The sequence below is a fragment of the Sciurus vulgaris genome (assembly GCF_902686455.1).
Source record: "Sciurus vulgaris genome assembly, chromosome: X".
Taxonomy (NCBI): Eukaryota; Metazoa; Chordata; class Mammalia; order Rodentia; family Sciuridae; genus Sciurus; species Sciurus vulgaris.
The window spans coordinates 121,039,096-121,063,379 of NC_136471.1; the positions used below are offsets into that span (position 1 = coordinate 121,039,096).

Below are 24,284 nucleotides of genomic sequence, written 5' to 3' on the forward strand. Positions count from 1 at the left end.
CCCCACCACCAATGTTATAGCAATGATTAATACAGTGAAAGTCATAGATAACAACTATTGTTTGATTTTGTGCCAGACATAATTTATGATAATTTACTGGTTTTACTGATGGGAATTGATGATCCTACCATTTCTGAGTATTGTGCCAACTAACATTGTAGACAACATAATAGGAACTAAATACCTTCTCTATTGCTATATGTTTGCATATGTTGTTGTTATTTTTGGGCTACCCCCTAATCTGTGAGTTACTAGAAACATACTGGGACACTATGAGCACATAGGGTAGAAATTCTGCAGCTTCAGATCCATTCAGTTAGATGGAGAAACACAAAAACAATATGAATAAGAAAGGAAACAAACCATCCCATAAAACACAGAATACCTCAACAATGGACTCTACTGATACCACAATGGAGGAAATGTCAGAGATGAAATTTAGAAAGTGCATGGTTAAACTGATTGATGAGGTAAAAGATGGCATAAGAAATGAAATAAGACCTGAGGAGGCCACGAGTCCCAGACCAGCTGCCAGCATGGACACTGCAGAAGTGGAGTTTCTGGCTGAGAAGGAGCTGGTTATCATCATCCCCAACCTCAGCCTGGACAAGATCTATCTCATTAGGGGGCCTGGGGCTTTTTAATCCCAGTTTACTAGTGGAAGTGCCTTTGTGGTTGGCAGTGAACCTGAAGAAAAGGCAGAAGTGTTGGCTTCTGCCACTGAAATAGATGAACATAGTAAAGTTGGAGAAGATGAGGGATCATGAGTGGAAGGAGGAAACTTTTACCCCTGTGCCCAGCCCTTTCTACATGGAACTCACTAAATTCCTGCCCAGTCATGCTGCAGAAACATCCCAAAAGCAGATGCAATCTGGACCCTGATCAAGGATCTGTGGAACATGCACATGGCCAAGCTCCAGTTATCTTTTGATAGCTTTGTGTGGCAGCAGGAGGCACAGGCCAAACTGGATAATTTGACTTTGATGGAGATCAATACCAGTGGGACCTTTCTCACACAAGCACTCCAACATATGTACAAGCTCTGTAAAAACCTCCAACCTTCTGAGAATACCCCAACTCAGGATTTTAGAGGAAGGCCTGAGGTTGGCAATGTCTAGCCTATCTGACAGCAACCTGCTGGGTGGAGGTTGGTGAAATGATGGAGGTATGTGTGTGTCTGGAGTTCTGGAAACATTTTTGAATGTATGAAAAAAATGTGTGTACTGGTGCAGGGAATGAATCTGTAACATTGGTGGAGAAGCAAATTTGTTAGTTCTCAAAACTCAACTTCCCTAACTTGGGTATGATGGTGCATGCCTGTAATCCCAGCAACTGGAGACTGTGGTAGGCAGATTCCAAGCCTCAGCAATTTAGTGATGCCCTGAGCAACTTGATGAGACCCCGTCCCAAAATTAAATATAGAAAGGGGCTGGGATGTAGCTCAATGGTAAAGCACCCTTGGCTTCAATCCTCAGTATCAAAACCAAAACTCCCCTGAACATTCAATCCCCCATTTAATTTTAGAAGCCAGCTTTTGTTCTGTGGGGAAAAGAAAAAAGTATTAGGCAACCAAGTCCTCTCTGCAGCCAGGGCCTTAGTTTTCTATTGTCCTCATGGTTGTGTTCCATGACTGGTGTAGATACAGCAGTGACAATGTGGCTGGGTTTTTTTTTCCCTCTTGATTCCAATTTCTTGGACAAAATTTAGGATCTTCTAGAGGTTGTTCATGGAGGATGATGGTGAAAAGTGGCTGGCAATGCTGTCCAGTGTTTATCTTCTAAGCTACAATTTATAATAAAAACACCATCAGTCAAAAAATAATGAAGAAATGAAGCAGAGAGAAAATATAAGAAGTGAAAGATCATTTGAATAAGGAGATAGAGATTCTGAAGAAGAATCAATCAGAGATCCTCTAAATGAAGGAATTAAGAAACCAAAATAAAAATTAAGTGGGAAGCATCACCAACAGAGTAGACCACTCAGAACATAGTTTCAGGCAAAGAAGACAAAATATAAAAGCTTGAAAACAAAGTTGTCCATGGAGAAAAGATATTTAGAGACCATGAACAGAATTTTCAAGAAATAAAGGATAACACGAAAAGGTCAAATTTAAGATTCACTGGGATAGATGAAGGCTCTAAAATACAAACTACAGGAATGCATAATCTTTTCAATGAAATAATATCAGAAAATTCCCAAAGCTTAAGAATAAAATGGAAAATCAAACACAGGAGGCATACAGGACTCCAAGTACACAAAATTACAACAGACCCACACCAAGACACATGAGTATAAAAATGCCTAACATACAGAAAAAGTACGGAATTTTAAAATCAGATAGAGAAAAATGACTGGTCAAATTTAGAAGTAAACCAATCTAGATCTCAGCTGATTTTTCGACCCAGACCCTAAAAGCTAGGAAATCTTGGAATAATATATATCAAGCTTTGAAAAAAATGGATGCCAGGCAAGAACACTATAAGCAAAATTAAGCTTCATATTTGAAGATGAAGTAAAAACCTTCCACAATAAACAAAAGTTAAAATAATTTGCAACTAGGAAGCTGGCACTATAAAACATACTTAATAAAATATTTCATGAAGAAGAAATGGAGAATAAATATAAAAACCAGCAGAGAGAGAAGCTACACTAGAAGAATAGTCAATCAAAGGAGAACCTAATTCAACTTAAAAAGTAGAAATAAATCAAAATGACAGGAAATAAAAAGCATCTATCAATAATACAATTGAATGTAAATGACCTAAACTCATCAATCAAAAGACATAGGCTAGCAGATTTAATTAAAATACAAGACCCAAAAATATGCTGTCTCCAAGAGACTCACCTCATAGGCAAAGACTCACAGACTGAAGGTGAAAGGATGGGAAAAAAACATATCATTCACATGAATGTTATATCAATAAAGTGAACTTCAAGCCAAAGTTAATCAGAAAAGCCCAAAAGGCCATTTCATATTGCTTAAGGGAATCAAAAACAAGAAATAACAGTTATAAATATTTAGGCCCTCAATAATGGAGCATCCACGTACATCAACCAAACCCTCTTAGATATCAAGAATCAAATAGACCAAACACAAGAATACTGGATGACTTTAACATGCCTCTCTCAACAGTAGATAGATCATCTAAACAAAAACTAAATAAAACATCACAGAATTAAAAAAATACAATTAATAATCTAGACTTAAGAAACATATATAGAATATTTCATCCATTAATGATTGAATACATCTTCTCAGCAGCACATTGAACATTTTCTAAAATAGACCATATTTAAGCCCAGAAAGCAATTCTTAGCAAATACAAAGAAATAGAAATACCCTGCATTCTATCAGATCTTACTGCAATGAAATTAGAAATGAACAATAAGACAAAAAGTAGAAACTACTCTAACACATGAAGAGTAAAAAATTCACTACTGAATTATGAATGAATAGCAGAAGAAATCAGGGGTAAAATAAAAAAAATACTTAAGAGTTAAATGAGAATAGTGATATAACTTATCAAAATCTCTGGGACACTATGAAGGCAGTTCTAAAAGCAAAGTTAATAGCATTGAGCTCATCATTAAAAGAATAGAAAGACACCAAATAAATAATCTAACATTACATTTCAAGGCCCTAGAAAAAGAAGAACAAAGTGACACCAAAATCAAAAGAATGCAGGAAAAATTAAAATCAGAGCCAAACACAATGAAATTGAGATTAAAAAATAATTCAAAAAAATCAATGAAAGAAAAAGTTTTTTTTGAAAGATTAAATAAAATTGAGAAACTGTTTGGCATGCTAACCAAAAGAAAGAGGGAAAAACTCAAGTTATTAAATCCATGATAAAAAAGGAAATATCACCACAGACACTAATGAAATACAGAGGATTCGGAAACTACTTTGAAAATTTATGCTCTAATAAGATGGAAAATCTTGAAGACATTGACAAATTCCTAGAGGCATACGACCTATGCAAATTGAACCAGGAGGACAGAGAAAATTTAAACAGATCAATTTCAAATAATGAAATTTAAGTTGCCCTCAAAAGTCTACCAGCAAAGAAAAACCCAGGACTGGATGGATTCTCAGCCTAGTTCCACCAGACCTTTAAAGAGGAACTAATATGATCCTCCTTAAATTATTTCAAGAAATAGAAAAGGAGGGAACTCTTTCAAACTCATTCTATGAAGCCAGTATCACCCTGATACCAAAAGACACATCAAGGAAAAACCCTTCAGACCCATATTCTTGATGAACATAGATGCAAATATTCTTAATAAAATACTGGCAAATTGCATTAAAAAAACACATTAAAAAGATAGTTCTCCATGTTCAATTGGGGTTCATCCGAGGGATGCAAAGCTGGTTCAGCATATGGAAATCAATAAACATAATTCATCTCACCAATAGACTTAAAGACAAGAATCACATGATTATCTCAATAGATGCAGAAAAACCATTTTTCAAAATACAACATACATTCATGTTCAAAACACTATGAAAATTAGGGATAGTAGGAACATACCTCAACATTGTAAGAACTATGTATGTTAAACCCAAGGCCAACATCATTCTAAATGGAGAAAAATTGAAAGCATTCCCTCTAAAAACTGGAACAAGGCAGGGATGCCCTCATTCACCACTTCTATTCAACATCATATTTGAAACCCTAGTCAGAACAATCAGACAGAAGGAAGAAATTAAAGGGATATGAATAGGAAAAGAAGAGCTCGAATAGCCCTATTTGTTGATGATGTGATTCTATATTTAGAAGACCCAAACCTTCAACAGAAAGCTTCTAGAATGCATAGAAAAATTCAGCAAAAGTAGCAGGATATAAAATAAGCACCCATAAATCAATTGTGTTCCTATACACCAATGACAAATTAGCTGAAAGAGAAGTTACAAAAACCATCCCATTCACAACAGCCTCAAAAAATACTTATGAATAAAATCTAACAGAAGAGGTGAAGGATCTCTGCAATGAAAACTACAGACCACAAAAGAAAGAAATCGAGAAAGAACTTAAAATATGGAAAGATTTCCCATGTTCTTGAATAGGCAGAATTAATATTGTCAAAATGGCCATACTACCAAAAGTGCTATACAGATTCAATGCAATTCCAATTAAAATTCCAATAATGTTCTTCATAGAAATAGAAAAAGCAGTCATGAAATTCATTTGGAAAAATAAGAGACCCAGAATAGCCAAAACAATTCTTAGTGAGAAAAGTGAAGTAGGAGGCATCACAATACCAGACCTTAAATTATACCACAGAGCTATAGTAACAAAATACCATGGTATTGGCACAAAAACAGGCATGAAGACCAATGGAACAGAATAGAAGACACAGAGACAAACCCACATAAATACCGTTATCTCATACTAGACAAAGGCACTGTAAACATACAGATAGCCTCTTCAACCAACGGTGCTGGGAAAACTGGAAAGTCATATGTAGTAGAATGAAATTTAACCCCAACTCTTACTCTGCACAAAACTCAACTCAAAATAAAGCAAGGACATAGGCATCAGACCAGAGATCCTGCATCTATTAGAAGAAAAAGTAGGCCCAACATTCCAACATGTCACCTCAGGAATAGATTTCCTGAGCAAGATTCCTAAAGTGAAAGAAATAAAATCAAAACTCAATAAAATAAAAAAATCAACACTCCAACATGTCAGCTCAGGAACTGATTTCCATAACAAGACTCCTAAAGTGCAAGAAATAAAAATCAAAATTCAACAAATTGGATAGCATCAAGCTAAATAGCTTCACAGTAAAGAAAATAATCCAGAGTGTGGAGAGCCTATATACTGGGAGAAAATATTTGCCATTTGCATCTCAGATAGGGTATTAATTTCCAGGATATATAAAGAACTCAAGAAACTTAACAACAACAAACAAATAATCAAAAGCCCCCAAATAACCCAATCAATAAATGGGCAAAGGAACAAAATAGACCCTTCTCAGAAGAAGAAATATGAATGGCCAACATATATATGAAAAAATGTTCAACGTCTCTAGCAATTAGAGAAATACAAATTAAAACTCCACTGAGATTTCATCTCACTCCAGTCAGAATGGCAACTATCAAGAATACAATAAATGTTGGTGAGGATGTGGGGGGAAGGATACATTCATACATTTTTGGTGGGACTGCAAATTGGTGCAACCACTCTGGAAAGCAGTATGGATATTTCTCAAAAAACTAGGAATGGAACCACCATTTGACCCAGTTATCCCACTCCTTGGTATATATCCAAAGATTTAAAGTCAGTATACTACAGTGACACAGCCACATCAATGTTTTTAGCAGTAGAATTCACAATAGCTGAGTTATGGAGCCAACCTATATGCCCTTCAATAGATGAGTGGATAAAGAAATTGTGGTATATACACATAATAGAATATTTCTCAGCCATAAAGAAAAATTACATTATGACATTTGCAAATAAATGGATGGATCTGGAGACTATCATGTTAAGTGAAATAACCCAGTTCCAAAAAACCAAAGGTCGAATGTTTTTGCTGACATGTTGAAGCTAAATCACACTAATGACAGGGAAATGGAAGAATACAAGTTCAGTAGAATAGACAAGAGGGAATGAAGGGAAGAGAGGGGGATAGGAATAGGAAAGATGGTAGAAGGAATCTAACATAGTTTTCCTATTACATATATGAAAATATCTAAGTGATTCCTACTACCATGTACACCCCCAAGAATGGAGTTCTAATTAGAATAAGATATATTGCATGCTTGTATAATTTTGTCACAATGGGATTCTACTGTCATGTATAACTAAAAAGAACCAATAACAAAGAATAATTTTAAAGGTTGCCTAGAATTCTACTCTTTGAATATTTCTTGATTTTCACATATTTGAAAAATATTTATAAATATAATTTTAATAAATATCCTTGTATATAAATCTTGTATACCCATCTTACTTGCTTAGATTAAATTTCCAGTTGTAAAACTGTTGGTTAATAAGATTGGTTAAGTCTGAGGCAGCCTGATTCTTTTCCATTTGCAGATGCATTTTTCTGTCTTCGTGGATACCTGAAATTTTTTAAGTTTTGAAGCTGAAAAACTGCAAAAAGAGAATATGTCTCAGCATAAAACGTTCTCTATGATATTTTCATACAATTAAGTATAACCTTTTAATCAGCAAATTTATTTATTTCAGGGTGATTTTCTTGTATAATACTGATAAATGTACCTCCTGTCATTATCAGACATCTTCATTTCAGGGGCATCAGGTATCCTTATGTGGGATCATTATTATTATATAATTTCCCTTAATTGTCTTCATCTCTTATCTTCTACATTCCTGTGATTATCCAAAGTATTTCTCTATAGCCACAGTTCAGTTTTTAGTTACCTGTACTCTGCAGTTTCTACATTAGGTATTAGTATTGAAATAATAGTTTGGCCTTTAATATTTCTCTTCAGGCTATGATCTCTCATTTTATTCCATTCTGTTGTTTCATGATATCATATCTGAGCTCTTATTTTATTAAACCCATACTCTTATTAAGTTGTTCTATAGCCTGAAACAATTTTGAAGAATCGTTATGCTTTCTTCTAAGCTGGGCTCTTGGTTTAGTTGAATGGAAAACACTGGATCAGTTACCATGCTGAATGTCTGTTCTCATGGGAGATACCCTTGGGATTCCTATTGTTTCCCTTAATTCAGAGTATGGCCTTTGGGTCATTATTTCTGTCAGAGACAGGATGAACCCAATTTCCTCATTTCTTCCCCACATCCATTTCCAACCTATTCAGTGACAAATGAAAAAATAAGGCAGGTCATTCCATTTCCCTCACATTTGGGGTTTTTAAGTAAGAATTTCTATAATATCAATTCACCTGTATAACCTTTGAGGGTTGGTGACCATGTTTGTGGCTACTGGTTTTTTAAGAAAATAAATGTTAAAGTATTTAATTTTTTTGTACTGGGGATTGAACCCAGGGTTACTTTACTGTTGGGTTATATCCCCAGTCCTTTTTATTTTCATGTTGAGGTAGGATCTCTCTAAGTTGCTGAGGGCTTTGCTAAGTTGCCCAGTCTGGCCTTGAACTTGAAATCCTCCTGCTGGGATTACAGGCATGTATTGGCTTAATGTATTTAATTTTAAGAAATAGAAATAAATATATTTACATTGTTTCTACAATTGTATTCAACAGCAAAAACATTTTATAAGACACTTTTAATCTGCCAGAAATATTATCATTTTCTTCTGCTTTTCAATAGTTGGTGTAATTTCGATAAGCCCTAATAAAATGTATTCTTTTTATATGTGATTAATAGGTTTTATTCCTGTGTAACCAGTATTTTGCTGCTAAACACTTTTATTTTAATTATATTCCCATGAAAAATTAAAGTTATGATAAAATTATCTATATATGAGTATTAAAATATATAAGAAAGATTATCTTTGTCCTCTGAAAATTAAAAATAGAGATGAGAAGAAAATTACCTACAGCTTACTCAGTTATAATTACGGATAATATTCAGGTTAATTCCTTTCCAGTATATTTTCATATTCTAATATACATACCTACCTTAAAATTTAGTTTTCTGATTTAATCTAGGAATTCTTCACATGGACTTTATCCTAATGAAATGATTAAAGCAGCTATTGGATTTGGTTTGCTAGCATTTTGTTGAAGATTTTTGCATCTAGGTTCACCAAGGATATTGCCTCGTAGCCTTTTTTTTATTGTGTCCTTGTCTGGTTTTGGTATCATGATAATACTGGCTTTGTAGGATGCATTTGGAAGAATGCTTTCCTCTTCAGTTTTTGAGAGTAACTTAAGAAGAATCTGTATTATTTCTTCTCGTAAGTGTTTGGTGAACAGTGAAGCCCTAGGCCCTGAGCTTTTCTTTAATGAGATATGGTTTTGTTTGAGGTTTAAATGTCATTTTGTTTATGTTTTTTATTAGTGCATTATCAGTATACAAAATAGTGGGATTTCTTATGACATATTCATATATGCACACTTTGTTTCATTTCATTCCCAGTACTTCGCAGTATTTCTTTCCCTCGCCTGCTTCCTTCTCCAATTCTCTTCCTTTACTCTATTGGTCTATTTATTTATTTATTTATTTTAATTAGTGTATTATAATTAAACATGAAAGCAGGATTCATTGTGATCTATGCATATATACACATAGCATAATTTGGTCATTTTCATTCCATATTTCCTTTTCTTTCCCTCCCTTCTTCACTTTCCCTCAAGCCCCTTCTTTTACCTTACTGTTCTCCCTTCTATTTTTGTGAGAGCCCCTGCTTTTATCCCTTATTTCTCTTTAGCTTTTATATATGGGAGAAAACATTGGGCTCTTCACTCTCTGAGTCTAGCATGATGTTCTCCAGTTCCATTCATTTGTCAACAAATGTAATTTCATTCTTTTTATAGCTGAATACAACTTCAATGTGTATATATATATATACATATGTGTGTGTGTGTGTGTGTGTGTGTGTGTGTGTGTGAGATTTTATTCATCTGTTGATGGGCACCTAAGTTAGTTCCTCAACTTGGCTATTGTAAATTGCACTGCTATAAACACTGGAATGCGGGTATCCACATAGAATGCTGATTTTAGTTCTTTTGGATAAATACCAAGGAGTGGGATAGCTGGGTTCTATGGTAGTTCAATCCCTAGTTTTTTGAGGCATTTTCATACTGATTCCCATAGTGGTTGTACTAACTTACAGTAACACCAACAATGTATAACTGTCTTCGAAGGGACTGATCCACTCTCATTATTTGTTTTCGATGTGTTCAAGTTTTCTATTTCTTCATGATTTAATCTTGGTAAGATGTATGTGTCTAGGAATTTGTCCATTTCTTCTAGGTTATCATATCTGTTGGCATATAGTTCATAATAATCTCTAATGATATTTTATATTTCTGTTGTGTCAATTGTAATTTCTCCTTCAAATAATTTTTGACAATCATTCAATAGAAAGTGTGCAATATTTTCAACAAATGGTACTGGGAAAGTTGTCTATCCATATGTAAAAAATGAAGTAGGACCTTACCTTATACCATATATAAAAATTAACTCAAAATGGATCAAATACCCATACATAAGGTTTTATGACATTAGATTTGTCAATGATTTCTTAGATATGACAGCAAAGCACAAGCAACATAAGAAAAATATAAACTTGACTTTATCAAAATTAAAAAGTTGTGCGTATCAAAGGACACTATCAACAGAGTGAAAGAGCAAGTCACAGAATGGGAGAAATATTGGTAATCATATATCTTGTAAGGGGTTGATATCCAGAAAATGCAAAGAACTCTATACTCAATCACAAAAAGCTAAACTACCCAATGGAAAAATGGGCAAAGGATTCCAATGGACAGTTCTCCAAAATGATACACAAATGGCCAATAAGCACATTAAACAATGCTTAAAATCACTAATTATTAGGGAAATGCAAATCAAAACAATGAGCTACCACCTCATACCCATTTGAATGGCTATTAAAAACAAAGAGGGATTACACGTGGCTGCCGCCATTTTGAGACAACAGCCAGGCCCCGTAGGACCCCTGGTCGGACTGACTGAGCCCCATCTCCAGGATCCCTCAGCCCAACCGACCACTCCCTGCCTCTGGGACCCTCACATCAACTGACTGCTCCCTGCTGCCAGGACCCCCAGACCAACTGACTGAGCCCTATCACTGGGAACCCAGACCAACTGATTGCACCTGGCCTCCAGGATCCCACAACTACACCAAACACACTGGACCCCCCGGACCCCTGCTGGACCAACTGCATCCCGTCTCCAGGACCTCCAGCTGACCACGTCCACCCCTGAGCTGCAACTCCCCATTTGCCAGTACATTTCAAAGCCAGAGCAGCCATCTTGGATAATCCTGGAAGCCGTAGCTCCGATCTTCGGGTGGGGCAAATCCCATCCTGCGATGCCTGCTGGAGGCTTGAAGCTCATTGTCAAGTACCTCTCATGCATCAGGCTACTGAACACTGGGAGGTTTCATTAGTATATGACTGTTATGCAGTAGATTTTCTTTTTTCTCCTTTTTTAAAAAAAATTAAGTTTTTATATTTTACTTTCTTGCTTTCTTTTCCTTTTGTTTACCTGTTCCCTCAGAATCTCTTTCTCCATTTTTTGCATGCTAACATCCGAATTCTTTTGATTACACTCTCACACTTTCTATTTTCTAGAACTTCTGTATATTCTTTTCTTATCCCATTAACAGCCATATTCTACATCCCTCTGCATCCTCTTTGTCCTACATTAGAAACTGAAGACCTTACTGCAAACCTGTTTGTTTTACTGAAGATAACATTTGAACTCATTTTGTTTATTATGACAATTTTGTTATGGTCCCCATAGGGGCTATTTGGTCTAGGATTGCATAGTGTCTGATTTGGGCACTGCTAATATTGATCTCCCCTTAAAAAAAGGGTTTTGGAAACCTATAGGACCACTATAAGCCTATAGGGGGAAATCTGCAATACCCCAGATCTGCACTGCTAGAGGGGAAGATACATGAACAACATGAAAAAGCAAGGGAAGAAAATGATCCAAACAACTCTAGATTCTATAGTAATAGAATCCAATGGCTGTATGTTAGAAGATATGTCAGAAAAGGACTTCAGATTATACATGATTAAGATGATTCACGAAGCAAAGGATGAGATAAGAGAACAAATGCAGGCAATGAATGATAATACCAATAAGCTGAAAGAGCACCTGCAGGAAGCAAAAGATCGTTTCAAAAAAGAGATAGAGATTCTCAAAAAAACCCAGAAATCCTTGAAATGAAGGAGACAATAAACCAAATAAAAAACTCAATGGAAAGCATCACCAACAGACTAGACCACTTGGAAGACAGAAACTCAGACAATGAAGACAAAATATTTAATCTTGAAAATAAAGTTGCCCAAACAGAGAAGATGGTAAGAAATCATGAACAGAATCTCCAAGAACTATGGGACATCACGAAAAGACCAAATTTAAGAATTATTGGGATTGAGGAAGGCACAGAGATACAAACCAAAGGAATGAACAACCTATTCAATGAAATAATATCAGAAAATTTCCCAAACCTGAAGAATGAAATGGAAAATCAAATACAAGAGGCTTACAGAAAACCAAATGCATAGAATTGCAACAGATCCACACCAAGGCACATTATAATGAAAATGCCTAACATTCAAAATAAAGATAGGATTTTGAAGGTCGCAAAAGAAAAGCATCAGATTACATATAGGGGGAGACCAATACAGATAGCAGCAGACTTCTCAGCCCAGACTCTAAAAGCTAGAAGGGCCTGGACCACATATTTCAAGCTCTGAAAGAACATGGTTGCCAACCAAGAATCCTATACCCAGCAAAACTAACCTTCAGATTTGAAGATGAAATAAAATCCTTCCATGATAAACAAAAGTTAAAAGAATTTACAAATAGAAAGCCTGCACTACAGAATGTTCTCAACAAAATATTCCATGAGGAGGAAATGAAAAACAACAATGGAGGTCAGCAAAGGGAGGAACTACCTTAGAGAAAAACCACTCAAAGGAGAAACCAAGCCAACTTAAAAACCAAAAATAAGCCAAATGACTGCGAATACAAATCAATTCTCAATAATAACCCTGAACGTTAATGGCCTAAACTCCTCAATCAAAAGACATAGACTGGCAGAATGGATTAAAAAGAAAGACCCAACAATATGCTGCCTGCAAGAGACTCATCTCATAGAAAAAGACATCCACAGACTAAAGGTGAAAGGATGGGAAAAAACCTACCACGCACATGGACTCAGTAAAAAAGTGGGGGTTTCCATCCTTATATCAGATAAAGTGGACTTCAAGCCAAAGTTAGTCAGAAGGGATAAAGGACATTTCATACTGCTTAAGGGAACCATAAATCAGGAAGACATAACGATAGTAAATATTTATGCCCCAAACAATGGTGCATTCCTGTATATCAAACAAATCCTTCTCAATTTCAAGAATCACATAGACCAGAACACAATAATTCTGGGCAATTTTAACGCACCGCTGTCACCACTAGATAGATCTTCCAAACAAAATCCAACCAAAGAAATCATAGAACTTAATAACACAATCAATAACCCAGACTTAATAGACATATATAGAACATTCCATCCATCAACGAGTGGATACAGTTTCTTCTCAGCAGCACATGGAACCTTCTTGAAAATAGACCATGTGTTATGCCACAAAGCAGCCCTTAGGAAATGCAAAAAAATAGAGATACTGCCTTGTGTTCTATCAGATCATAATGGACTGAGAGTAGAAATCAATGACAAAGTAAAAAAAAGAAATTACTCCAACACTTGGAGACTAAATAATATGCTAATGAATGAAACATGGATAACAAAAAACATCAGGGAGGAGATTAAAAAATTCTTAGAGGTCAATGAGAATGATGATACAACATATCAAAATCTCTGGGACACTATGAAAGCAGTACTAGGAGGAAAATTCATTGCATGGAGTGCATTCCAGAAAAGAATGAAGAGTCAACAATTAAATGACCTAACATTACAGCTCAAAGCCCTAGAAAAAGAAGAACAGAATAACAGCAAAAGTAGTAGAAGACAGGAAATAATTAAAATCAGAGCTGAAATCAATGAAATTGAAACAAAAGAAACTATTCAAAAAATTGACATAACAAAAAGTTGGTTCTTTGAGAAAGTAAACAAAATAGATAAACCCTTAGCCACACTAACAAAGAGAAGGAGAGAGAAGACTCATATTACTAAAATACATGATGCAAAAGGAAATATTACAACAGACACCACTGAGATACAGAACATAATGAGAAGCTACTTTGAAAATCTGTATTCCAACAAAATAGAAAGTACTGAAGACATTAACAAGTTTCTAGAGACATATGCTCTGCCCAAACTGAACCAGGAGGACATACACGATTTAAACAGATCAATATCAAGCAATGAAATAGAAGAAGCCATTAAAAATCTACCATCCAAGAAAAGCCCAGGACCAGACGGATTCTCATCCGAGTTCTACAAGACCTTCAAAGAAGAACTCATTCCAATACTTCTCAAAGTATTCCAGGAAATAGAAAGGGAGGGTACCCTACCGAACTCATTCTATGAAGCTAATATCACCCTCATACCCAAACCAGGAAAAGACACATCAAGGAAAGAAAATTTTAGACCAATATCCTTGATGAATATAGATGCTAAGATCCTTAACGAAATATTGGCAAACCGTATCCAAAAACATATTAAGAAAATTGTGCACCACGATCAAGTGGGGTTCATTTCTGGAATGCGAGGATGGTTCAACATTCGTAAATCAATAAACGTAATCCATCATATCAATACACTTAAGGATAAGTATCATATGGTTATTTCAATTGACGCAGAAAAAGCATTTGACAATATACAACACCCCTTCATGCTGAAAACAGTAGAAAAAATAGGGATAGTAGGAACATACCTGAACATTGTAAAGGCTATTTATGCTAAGCCCATGGCCAACATCATTCTTAATGGAGAAAAACTGAAACCATTCCCTTTAAAAACGGGAACAAGGCAGGGATGTCCTCTTTCACCACTTCTATTCAACATTGTCCTCAAAACTCTAACCAGAGCAATTAGGCAGACTAAAGAAATTAAAGGGATACGAATAGGAAAAGAGGAACTTAAGCTGTCCCTATTTGCGGATGACATGATTCTATATTTAGAGGATCCAAAAACCTCCTCCAGAAAACTTCTAGACCTCATCAATGAATTCAGCAAAATAGCAGGCTATAAAATCAACACGCATAAATCTACAGCATTTTTATACGCAAGCGACAAATCAGCTGAAAGGGAAATGAGGAAAACAACTCCATTTGCAATAGCCTCAAAAAAAAATAAAACACTTGGGTATCAATCTAACCAAAGAGGTAAAAGATCTCTACAATGAAAACTACAAAACACTGAAGAAAAAAATTAAAGAAGACCTTAGAAGATGGAAAGATCTCCCATGTTCTTGGATACGCAGAATTAATATTGTCAAAATGGCCATACTACCAAAAGTGCTATACAGATTTAATGCAATTCCAATTAAAATCCCAATGACGTACCTCACAGAAATAGAGCAAGCAATCATGAAATTCATCTGGAAGAATAAGAAACCCAGAATAGCGAAAGCAATCCTTAGCAGGAAGAATGAAACAGGGGGTATCACAATACCAGAACTTCAAGTATACTACAAAGCAATAGTAACAAAAACAGCATGGTATTGGCACCAAAACAGACAGGTAGATCAATGGTACAGAATAGAGGACATGGACAGAAACCCAAATAAATACAATTTTCTCATACTAGACAAAGGTGCCAAAAATATGCAGTGGAGAAAAGATAGCCTATTCAACAAATGGTGCTGGGAAAACTGGAAATCCATATGCAACAGAATGAAACTAAACCCCTATCTCTCACCCTGCACAAAACTCAACTCACAATGGGTCAAGGACCTTGAAATCAGATCAGAGGCCCTGCATCTTATAGAAGAAATAGTAGGTCCACATCTTCACCTTGTTGGCTTAGGATCAGACTTCCTTAACAGGACTCCCATAGCACAAGAAATAAAAGCAAGAATCAATAACTGGGATAGATTCAAACTAAATAGCTTTCTCTCAGCAAAGGAAACTATCAGCAATGCGAAGAGAGAGCCTACAGAGTGGGAGAATATCTTTGCCTCTCATACTTCAGATAGAGCACTGATTTCCAGAATATATAAAGAACTCAAAAAACTCTACACCAAGAATACAAATAACCCAATCAACAAATGGGCTAAGGAAATGAACAGACACTTCACAGAAGAAGATGAACAAGCAATCAACAGATATATGAAAAATGTTCACCATCTTTAGTAATAAGAGAAATGCAAATCAAAACTACACTAAGAGTCCATCTCACCCCAATTAGAATGGCGATTATCAAGAATAGAAGCAACAATAGGTGTTGGAGAGGATGTGGGGGAAAAGGTACACTCATACATTGCTGGTGGGGCTGCAAATTAGTGCAGCCACTCTGGAAAGCAGTGTGGAGATTCCTTAGAAAACTTGGAATGGACCCACCATTTGACCCAGCTATCCCACTCCTTGGCCTATACCCAAAGGACTTAAAATCAGCATACTACAGAGATACAGCCACATCAATGTTCGTAGCTGCTCAATTCACAATAGCCAGACTATGGAACCAACCTAGACGCCCTTGAATTGATGAATGGATAAAGAAACTGTGGTATATATATATACAATGGAATATTACTCAGCTATAAAGAATAATAAAATTATGGAATTTGCAGGCAAATGGATGAAATTGGAGAATATCATGTTAAGTGATATAAGCCAATCTCAAAATCCAAAAGAGGAATGATCTCACTGATAAGCAGATGATGACACTTAATGGAGGGTGGGTGGGGGACAAGAATGGAGGAAGAAGGGACTGTATAGAGGGAAAAGAGAGGTGGGAGGGGTGGGGGGGGAGGAAAAATAATGGAATGAATCAAACATCATTACTCTATGTAAATATATGAATATGCATATGGTATGCTGTTACTCCATGTAGAAACTGAAACAACATGTATCCCATATGTTTACAATAAAAATAATTAAAAAAAACAGACGACAACATGTGTTGCAAAGGACATAGAGAAACTGGAAACTTTTTAGAATGCTGGTGAGGGTGTAAAACAGCACAGGATGCAGAAGGTCCACATCTGGGTATATATGCAAAATTGACAGCAGAGACTTGAAAAGATATTTGTATGCTAATGTTCATAGCAGCATTATTCTCCATAAGCAAAAGGTGGAAACAACTTAGATGTCCATGGACAGATAAATGGACAAACAAAATGTTGTCTAAACATAGAATATTATTCAGCTCTGAACAGGAAGTACTGACATGTGCTACATTATGGAGAAACCTTGAAAACTTTATGCAAATTAAAATAAACTAGACACAAAAGGAGAAATATCTGATGATTCTGCTTATGTGAACTATCTGGAATAGTCAAATTAATAGGGACAGAAAGAAGAATGATGTTTGTCAGGGCCTGGGTCGGGTGGGAGAGATGGAGACTTATTTAATGGGTACAGAATTTAAAATTTTGGTGATGAAAAAGTTCTGGATATGGTGACAGTCACACAACAGTATGAATATGCATTACACTACTCATCTGTACATTTAAAAATTGTTAAGGTGCAAAATTTATGTGCAATGTATATTTTGTCCCCTTCTCCTCTGAGTCAGGTCTGGCCAGGCAGAGCTGCTTAGGAAGAGAGGAAGCCAAGGTGCTCTGAACAATGAAATGGCATGTATTTTGGGCTTCTGGGAGCAGTCTGGGAGAGGGTGGTGGGCAGTGCAGAAAAGGAGAAGGGCCAGAAATAGGGCATAGTTGCCCCTGGGGAGGATGAGCTGATAATTTTTAAAAGTGGTGAATGATTCTCCTACAGTTGATAGGCTGTGAAAATGTCACATTCTGGGAGCAGAACTTTGCTGCTTTAGTAGAACATGTCCTCTGCTTGGAGTTCAAACTGAGATTTCCTGAGTGACAACATTACACACTTCTTAGAAAACAGTCACTTGAGCTGTTATGGTTTAATGACCATTTCTTGCCATGAAGATAGGTAACTATTAATAGACATATTTGAAGAATCTTAAGAAGGAAAGTCCTGGACAAATGATACATGATTTTCAGGCTAATTTTATGAATATCTTTAAGAAGATTATATGCAACTGAGAACAAGCTATCCTATAATCTCTCCATGTTGTCAAAACCTTGTGCAGAAGTTTTCCCTATTAGTCACTGGCCAGCATTATTAGAAAGGAGTTCTGAAAATAGCAGAAGTCATTGGCACACTTAACATATTGCTCATGTATCAGACAAAAGGATAGTTCAGGAAAGAGCATAATATCTTACTAGAAGAGTGATAGTTAAAAAAGACCCTACAACTTCTTAAATAGTCATGTGTGGGGGCTGGGGTTGTGTCTCAGTGGTAGAGTACTTGCCTAGCATGTGTGAGGCACTGGGTTCAGTTCTCAGCACAGCATATAAATACATAAATAAAAAATAAAGGTCAATCAACAACTAAAAAAAATAGTCATTTGTGATTAGAAACATTTACTAACAGCCCAAGGCTGTTATGTGAGTACATGCCTGGTTGTGCTCAGCTGACATAACTGAGCAACTTCCCATTGTATATTTTATTTGTACTATGCAGCCATTTTGAAAGATGCATGAGAGACTCTGATGTTGCTCTCAGAATGTTGTTTTGTCTTTCTGAAGAAGGTCGAATCACCAAAAATCATGGGTTTTGTTTCTATACAGGACAGTAAGTGGATGACATCTGACTCCTTGGAGTCAGACACTATGAGCCAAGCCACTTCATTGTGTTGTGATTTGTTGGAGTGCTGTGGGGAGAGATGGACTACCACAGTATATCCTGCCATCCCACTAGCAAAATTGTGAGCAAGTCTGAGGAGTGGATCTTTGCAATGGTCACTTGGGAACTGGTGTGAACTGGTATTGGATTCTTCTACTTAGTTCATGCTTAGTGAAGTAGAATGGGCAAAGACCTTATGAAAGGGTCCATGAAGGCTAAATTTTCTTGGAAATCTAGATGACATATTAAAGCACCAACATGCTATAGAATTCCTTGAGGTTTAAACTCTGTAAGGGCTGTGTGACTCTTCACGGTGCCCTCAGTGCCTTGCACATTTGGAACACAAGAGATATATTTTTGAATAAAATGAAATTCTACATAACTGATTCTTGAACTGTAGACCTGTACTCCTCAAACCTTAGGATGCATCAGAATCACCAGGAGGGCTTGATAAAACAAGGAGGGCTGAGCCCCACCACAGAGTTTCAGATTCATTACGTCTAGGGTGCATCCTGAGAGTCTCCATGTGTAACAAGTTCCCAGGTGCTGTTGCTGCTGGTTAGCTGACTGTACTCTGCAGTCCCACTTTGGAGTGAGTGAGTGAAAAACTCCTGGGCAGCTTGTTTATAAGATTACCACTCCCCACTTCCACCAGATCTAGGAATTCTGATGCAGTGGTAGAAGACGTGGCCTGGGAATCTGCATTTGATCCAGCTCCCAGTGTGCTGATGCTGCTGGTCCCCATGCATGCTGTTACAAACACACCCCCATGTGGGAACTAACTGCTAATGGCTTGCATCTCTCCTGTTGAGAATGTTATTAAAGTCACTGACTGCTGCTTTGGAAACTAAGTGAAATGAGAAGCTCAGTGATAGCCAAGCTTGGCAAGTCACATACATGAACACACATGGAAGTAGGGCTTCCTGTGTGAGCTGTTGTATAGTGAAGAAAGGGACATGAGACCATCCCATCTGGGAAGAAAAGAGAACTGTTAGAAGAACATAGCTGAACACAGCTTCAAGCTTTGTGAACTGTGGATGGAAACTGAGGGTGGGTGGGAATAGTGGGCAGCAGCCAGCCTAGGGGTGTAGGGGGTGAGAATCAATTCAATAGAGAACAATAGAGAACAGAATCAATTCAATAGAGCAAATACTTCAAATAAAGCTCACATTTAGATGGCACATGCAGAAAGAATTTAAGGGACCAGTGGCTCTGAACTGTGGTATCCTGTGCTTGAGAGGACTCTGGAGTTCATTTCAGTTTCTACAACAGTGTTCAAAGACCAGAGGTGTGGAGGTTGAAATACTCAATCTTGGTGTCAGGCTCTCCTGATTTCTTGTTCCAGTTGTGTCATTGGACATACATACCTATAAACACAATATATCTCCTCTGTTCTATGCATGTCTGCAAGTGAATGACAAGTGGCCCTTTGTGGATGTCATATGTGCTTCTCCTTGGAAACTATCAGTTCTGTATTTTGAGTGGTTTATCCAAGGCCAGGGCTTCCTCCTGAGATGAGAATCCCTGTGAAAGTGATTTAGTAGAAAGCACTTCCAGAAGATAGGTATGGGATTTTGATGTGAGACAGGAAGAAGGGGTCCCACAAGCCCTTGATGCCAAGCAGGTTACTACAGAAAGTAACTGTGAATTCATCCAATGAAGGACCTCTGGAAATGGTGTGGGTCATACCTGGAAAGGGAGCTGGGATATTTGTACATTTTCTGCCACCTGTCCCCTCAGTGGTTGGTTAAGTGTGGTCCATGGAAGATACAAATTTGTAGGTACTTGTGCTTCTTTTTGCATGCTCAGGTAAAATGGACTCCCACAGCACAGGGGTGTCTGCCCACAAAATGACACAGGTGCTGGCTGCTAGGAGCAAATGTCCCTGGGACAGGTGGACTCCCAAATGGTAATGGCATCAAGAGAATATGTGTGTGACTCTAACAAGCTTTGCTAAATTGTGCCCTCCCTTGACAAGTTCCTTATCATTTCTAAGGCTCATGTAATTTTTCTTATGACTTGGTACATTCTATTTCTTCTTCTTGAATATTTTCCTTCAATGTTTTAAATTGACAAGAGGTTCTTATTTGTGCTGTGGCAATATTTCTCTTTGTAACTTGATCTATTGGTCTTAGGTTTGATCTCTGAAGATAGGAGACTACCTATAATTACTCTTCCCCTTCAGGAAGATTTAAATAGCAATCATTTAACTTCTAGAGGGTTCTTTGAACCTAAAATCGCCAGCTCCTTCACCTGCTCCCTATATGAGGAAGAATTTTCCCACACTCCACCTCCTTCACCTATCTTCTTTGGATATTCCCCAATTTGTCCAAGAGTCTCTAAAAATATGGCATCAGGATAGGAGATGGTGCTACAGGTATCTTCAGATTTGAGTATTCAATTAAGTGTTGTTTGAGAGAATGTATTGGGTACCATGACATCATCTCTTGCCTCAGTGAACTACTGTTAATACTGTCAACCTGTGGGGGTAAGGAAGGGAAACAGTTCATAATATATTTTCAAGTGTTGTAACAAGAGGTAGAAGCCACTACTTTTTGCCCTCTGGGTCTCCAACCTCTGACCTTTGAAGTTAGTGGGTTTCCTCCCTGCTGTGTTTTGATGGTCCCCTAAGACCTTGTATGTTGAAATTTAATTCCCATTGTGAGGTATTAAGAGGGTGGAAACATAGGCTGAGTATGGTGCCTTTGGGAGGTGATTAGGATTAGATGAGGATGGAGTCCCCACAGTTAAATCCTGGTGGCTTTATGGGAAGAGGAAGAGATCAGAAGTCATATACATACATACATGCACTGGCTGTGTCTCCAGTCATGTGATGCCCTACACTGTCTTAGGACTCCACCAGCAAGGAGGTCATCACCAATTGGTGGGCCTTTGCCTATGTACCTCCAGAAGACTGAGCCAAATTAAACCTCTTTTCTTTATCACTTAAGCAGTCTGTGGTGCTGTGTTACTCACAACAGAAAAAGGACAAATATACTCTTTTTGGGAAAACATTGACATCACACCCAGAATAAGTTGCTAGCAAGACCAGCAAATTCAGGATGTAGCAAAAGTTATTGACAATTCTCTAGGACATGGTTCTCAAATTTTCATGTGCATAAAAATCACAGGGAAAGCTTGTTAAAGCAGATCACTTAGCCCCAGTTCCAGAATTTGATTCAGTCAGTTTGAGATTGGGTTGAAAATTTATATTTTTTAATAGGTTCCCAGGTGATGCTACACAAACACCATTGAGAACCACTTCTCTACTACAATCTCTCCACTGTTTTGGTTCTGGTATTATGAGATTTCTGAATGCTTTAGTCAAGGAAAGGAATAGAAGCAAAAACACATCTCTTGGGCACATTGTGTACCAGGAACAGTCATATATGTATATAATCTTATTTCCACAGTGCTACCAATGTAGAGTCAATATCCTCTGTTTAAAAATAATAAAATGATACAAAATTTAAGACACTGCTTTATAGTCACATGAGACAGGAGTGTAACTGGATTTGGAATTGGTGCCCAAGTCTGTCTGACTCCCAAATTCAGTCATTCCTCACTCACCACACTACTTCTTGAACTGTCAGCTGGGCCAGAATATCAACATCACTCATAATTACAACACACACACACACACACACACACACACACACACACACACACACACTCACGCCTTTTGTTTGAATTACATGTTATAAAGATAAAATATTTCACATATATACATAAAAAATTGGCCTCGGGAAGAAGGTGAACATGGATTTTTTCCAACTGCATGCTTGTTATTGTTTGCAATTATATTTTCATAATAAACTTCATGTGTCAATTTCTAATAATAGGCTTTCCATGGAGGTTGCCAGAAGCCATGTGTTGGAAGGAAGCAGGTTGGATTGAAAAGAGCCAGTAATGATAGAATAACAAAGGGCTACCCTGCCAAAAAACTGCATCCTAAATATCCAATAAGTAAAATTTAGAGTTTTGTGGTATCAAGAAATGGTTCCCAATATTATCATTAAATAGTCTTTTTCTTCCTCAAAAGTGCATTACAATAGACAAATCTTAAAAACGTTATGCTAAGTGAAACAAATTAGTCACAAAAGATAATGTATTATAATATTTATATGGAATGCCCAGAATACATAGAGGATAAAAAAGTAGATTAGTGACTGCTTAGAGCTTGGGGACTGGTGGTACAGGGAAATGACAGCAGAAGAGTATGAGATTTCTTTTTGAGGTGAAGAAAATATTCTGAAATTAGACTGTGATGGGTACACAACTTTGGGAATATACCAAGAAACACTAAACTGTAAACTTTAGATGGACAAATTCTATGGTAGGTTAATTATATCTTAATGCTGTTTATATATGTAAAAAATATTTACAATGTCCATTATATCTGAAAATTTATACTTTTCGATTTTTAAAAACATGTATAGTTATGTTAACCAAATTCATATGTGACTCCCTAATGTGATGGTATTATCAATTACCCCTGTAAAGTGTTTTGTTATAGTAGCCTAAATGATCTAAGAAACCAATTTAAGACACACATCCTCCACAACTTAAAAACATACACTGAAATTTTATTTAGCATACTTAATATTGCACAGAAATTGAGATACTGGCACAACATAAACATTACTCAAAGACAATTATTTCCTTGAATTGACAGTTACATTTCTAAACAAGGTCTTATAAATACATCAAATATCAAAATGTCTTCAGTTAACATATTTCATCATATCCTCATTGGCAAAACAGGTTGGGCAAGTAACAAACACATACTTGTTATGTAGAACTGGATTTTTTATGTTAAAATGTAAAGTTTTTATAGCATTGGAAGAGTGAGATTTTGGATTTGACTGGAATTCAGTGATGGATAGTTCTGATGTGACAAGATCCAGTTTCTGGGTTAAAAATATACTGTTCAAAAAAACACAATTAAATGGTTTTAAGTTGATAAGGTGATAATAGTATTTTATTACCCTGAAGAATTGGTTTCAAGAAACTGTGTTGCACTATTTTATCATATACAAGGTCACATAATATAGTGGGGAGGGAATACTGGATTCTTGTCCAGATTCTGTAACTCAATATCCAAGACATCCAGACAAACTATACACTCTCTGGGGCTCATTTGTCACATTTGTTTAAAAAGAAAGTGGGTTTTGGAGGAAAGGGACAAGGTTTGGCTAAATGATCTAAAAAAAATTCCCTTCTAGCAAAATTCAATTGGTTTGAACAAAGGTCATTTAAATTCAAAATACAGATCTGTGCAGTGAACCTTACCGATATTTTACTTTTGAACCCGGAATTTTAATATTAACCCCTACTCAAATCTCTACAAATAAATGCACTCTCTGAACTCATCGAATATTAGGAATTCATTATTGGAGCATTTTTAGCATCTGAAGTTTAAGGAAGCCCAGCCCCAGCCCCTGCCTGCACTTTGAAATTTGGCAATTTAAGTTACAATGCAGTTCTTCCAGCTGCTTCTGTAATGAGGCACATATTAATACAGTTTTTATATGGTATTTATGAAAGAATTGACTTCATAGAGCATAATACTTGAGTAAATGTATCCAAGAAAGCAAGCAAAGGAAAAAGAACCTATTTATGGAATAAACTTCAGACCTAAAATTTAGTATTTTAGTAAAAATACCAAAAAAAAATGCAGTTCCATTTTTGAAAGCAAAATTCTTTTTCTAATATTTTTATGCAGTTAAAGAATTACTTCTAATTGGAGACCTTCTAAGTACTGGTGGCACACCAAGTAGGAAATGACAAGACATATCCCCCCCCCCTATGAAATACAATCCCAATTTTCAGAAATACAAGTTATTTTATTCAGAT

The 24,284-nt window shown here is 36.5% G+C and overlaps 1 pseudogene across 1 annotated transcript; it reads left to right on the plus strand.

The window, feature by feature from the left end:
• Positions 1 to 536: 536 nt before the first annotated feature.
• On the plus strand, positions 537 to 1,118 carry LOC306651155 (DNA replication complex GINS protein PSF2-like; annotated as a pseudogene). Its single transcript has one exon. The product of its transcript is annotated as a DNA replication complex GINS protein PSF2-like (transcript).
• Positions 1,119 to 24,284: the final 23,166 nt, after the last annotated feature.